Here is a 3,823-nt window from a genome sequence, read left to right as displayed (position 1 = left end):
GAGTTTTAAGACTGTCCCTGTGCACCAAACAAGGTCCATAAAGACCAATATCGTGGAACTCCGACCTCAACCGCATTTAACTTTGAGTTGAATTTCAAGCCAGGCCTTCTTGTCTAACATTGATGTCTGACATCACACATGCTCGTTTGATTAAATGGGCACCATTTTTCACAATCAAACTCCAAAATCTTGTGAAAAGTCTGTTTATGCTGTTATAACTGCAAACAAGGCGCAGTAATGTCCATGGATTTGGAATAAGCTGTCCTCAAGATCATTTTTAGCTGTCCACATACTTTTGGCCATACAGTGTAACTGTTAGGTGAATTTTAAAGGTCAGTTTTTTCTTACAGTTTCTTGAATGTCACACTAGTGAATAGTTTTTATTTAAAATCTCAGAGCAAGTATGTGGTGTTGCAGTCACTTATTGTTTCAGGAGAAGGTGGTGAACATGTGGCAGGTGCTTGGGTCGAAGTAATTAGCATAATGCTTAATCATAACAGATCTATGGGAATTAGTGAAATCTGCCAGTGTGACAATCTGCTGAATGTTGAAAAATTAAGAGCTGGACCAGACATGTAGAGGGTTCTGGATGGATGAAATGGATGAAAGCTTAGTGGAGAATACTGAGCAGATAAGCAAAAGAATGTAATGATGGAAGATAAACACTATTACTTCCAGCCAGCGAAAAAAATACCAGGCACCTTGATGCCCTACACTGTAAAAAAAAAAAGCGTAAAAAAACGGTATTTTTCTGGCAGCAGGGGCGCCAGAGAATGTCTGTAAAAAAACAGGAAAAAACTGTAAAATTTAAAACAGAGATAAACTGTAAAAAAACGGTAATAATATTTACCATAATTAACATCTATCACTGTAATTTTACAGGAAATTGTCCTATAATTTCATGAAATCTTCTACTTTCAACATATATTAATTGTTAGAACAGTGTCATACACCTCTAAAAAAACAGAATAATTATCTTTATAAATGATAAACAAAAGTTTAAGTACAGATAATTACTACTGTTTTCACAAAATATTTGCATATAAAACAAAAAAAACCCATGTAATTTTACTTAGCAAAAGCCCAATTTTAAATGAACTGTCAGAGGTATTGCAAAAAATATCTGTTAAATTGTCTTTTTTTATTATCTAAATACATTAATAAACTGTCAAAATAAAAGCATTTTCTTTCTCTAAAACATAAGTTAACTGTATTTTTAAATTGTTATTCTTCATTAAAAAAAATATACAAAATACAAAAATTTTAAGTAGGTTAAGATTTGTCTGCATAATACTGTGAAATTTTGCAGCTGTTACATGTTACATAGAACTTTAGAACATATATAGAACTTTATAAATGCAGTATATAAATAGCTTTTGTTAATTTCAGCTTCAAAATGGATCAAAATCCACCACAGTTCAGCTATTTTTGACCCAAATAATTTTCACACAAATAAACAGTAAGTGTAGAAACAAGGAGGTTTTAATGTTATGGCTGATCAGTGTAAAAATCAGATGTCTAACACAATACAGCATACAATAAGTGCAATCAAAATTCATTTAAATGGAAAATGTTTAACAAAGCAGCATACAGTTAAGTGAAATGTCTGCAAAACATGAGCATGAAACACTTCTAAACAAATCTGAATTATGTACAAAAGTCAGTGCCAACATTAAAGTTTTCAGAAAGTGCAACCACAGTGGGATTCGATAAACAGTACGTCACAAGTGTAATACTCAGTATGGACCACATCTCACTGAATAGCTTTATATTTAGTAATTGAGCTTTATGAGACAGTTTGTTAGCATCTAGTTCCAGAAACAGTTTTTGGAGTGCATCAAAAGTGTATCTGAATGTAGGAGGGTAACTCAAGTTCTAAATCATAAGGTTATAAATATATAAGGCATAAATCAGCCCGAACTGCAAAGGCAAGGAACACACTGCCCAGGTCTTCTAGAACCACACCACCGTCTAATACCACTCCAGTATTGGCAGGTGGGTCCATGGCTTCAGCTCCCTCAACTCTAGTCACATAGATCCCAAGAACAGTCTCCTGATCACCCGTTCAGTTGCAGCCATATCACCATCCTACAATGGAACAGAGGGGGAAAATCACTTTCTTAAACTTAACAGTACACAAATTTCCATTTAGGACTTAACATATCTGACATCTCACTTCAACCTATATTTTAACTCGGACGTACACTGGCCCGAAAAGATGGGGTGGTTGCTGTAACAATTCAGAGGAAACTTGTGCTTACCTTTACCCTCCTAGCGCTGATGGTATTGCGTGATTGGAGGAATCCTAAATTGTAGATGAAATTGGATACTATTAAAATGATATATAAATAAAAAATTACTAAAGAAAACTAAAGGAAATCAAAATCAGCAAGACAAATATTTATAAAGAAATTACCAGCTTAAAAAAGAAAAGACATAAAATACATAAAACTAAAAAGTAAGTAAAAGAACCAAACAGAATAAATAATAAGAATTTGCACATTTTTTCTTCTTCACTTAATCTAAACTTAACTCAGTGTTCAGTCAAAAGTAGCTCAATATTCTTCAATTTAGCATAAAATGTAGAAAAAAAATTACCAGTAAAAGGTCGGTCCAACTGCAAATACACATTTCCAACCATCTGTAAACAGAAGATACAAGACATCAGTTGTTTTGTTGTAAATAACTAAAATATTATTTCTATAGTAAAGACTTTAACATTACAAATTCATTGATTATCCAACTGTTTACATGTGTGTGCTTTCAAGGATAACAGTCACAAAACTCAGGTTTGTAATGATACTAACGTTACAGAATCACTTTGTTTTTAAGTTTGTGCAGAACCTGAGCGCCAAACGAAAAGCATGAAGTTCGCCTCAGGCTCGAGCTGCCTGCTCACATCTTAGCTAGCTAGCTAGGTTGTATCCATGTTTTTTAATGCACTGGCACAGCAAATATTACACATCTTTTTATTTTCTACCTTCTTCTAATATACTTCTGCATTAAGTAATTTAAGCCATTTTTACCTTTCGGGAAAGAATCTTACTGCCACAAGTTGAAAATACTGGCTGTTGAACTTGACTAGCTTAGCACTAGCTAGCACCACGGCAATGCAACGTTATCACACACAGCGCAGCCGGACTTAATATACAGTCAGCCAACGGCAATCTATTAAAATCTGCCTCAAGACTTCAATATTATTCACAGAATCCCTGGAAAGATGTTAATAAATAAATCACTATAAGCAGGTCCGGCGTTAGCATTAGCACGCGCGAATTAGCGTTAGCATTTTTAAACAAATAAAGCATGTACAGCAATAAAACTTGAATATTATTCAACTAAAGAGCTATATTAAACAATATAATAAGATAAACATCATGATTAGCATGCAATTAGACATATGGAAAAAGATTTTGTAAAGCTTCACATTACCTGAGATGCCATTGAAACACAATGTGCCTTCACGATGTATTGCGTAATCCCCGGTGCGTCATATCCGGTTTCACCTGATAAACTTATTGCATTAAGTAGTTCCAGGGAAATAAAGCAACTAAGTTAAGTTAACTAATAAACACAATGCAGTCATGTTTAAATCTAAAATGTAATTGATTTGTGTCACACCAGCATATATTCTTTATGCAAAACCAACAGGCACTCAAAAGTGTGTAACTGGTAAATTAGAGCATCATTTTATATCTGTGGTGCTCTGGTTGGAATGTGCACCCAACATGTTGCACAGATGAACTGTAATACATTTTTCCTGTGAATGTGGGGATGGGTAAATTATGCTTGATTTAAATATTATAAATGTGAGAATAAATCA

The 3,823-nt window shown here is 33.8% G+C and overlaps 1 long non-coding RNA gene across 1 annotated transcript; it reads right to left on the bottom strand.

Annotated features, from left to right (window-relative positions):
* Positions 1-1,610: 1,610 nt before the first annotated feature.
* Positions 1,611-3,461, bottom strand: LOC134311671 (uncharacterized). Its single transcript, XR_010011467.1, has 4 exons — positions 3,433-3,461; positions 2,599-2,641; positions 2,262-2,305; positions 1,611-2,088 (listed from the first exon to the last, which is right to left on the bottom strand). It is a non-coding gene; the product is annotated as an uncharacterized LOC134311671 (long non-coding RNA).
* Between the last annotated feature and the right edge of the window lie 362 nt (positions 3,462-3,823).

The sequence above is a fragment of the Trichomycterus rosablanca genome, chromosome 4, assembly GCF_030014385.1.
Source record: "Trichomycterus rosablanca isolate fTriRos1 chromosome 4, fTriRos1.hap1, whole genome shotgun sequence".
Lineage (NCBI taxonomy): Eukaryota > Metazoa > Chordata > Actinopteri > Siluriformes > Trichomycteridae > Trichomycterus > Trichomycterus rosablanca.
Note: the sequence above shows the minus strand (reverse complement) of the source record. Positions and strands in the feature narration are given on the sequence as shown.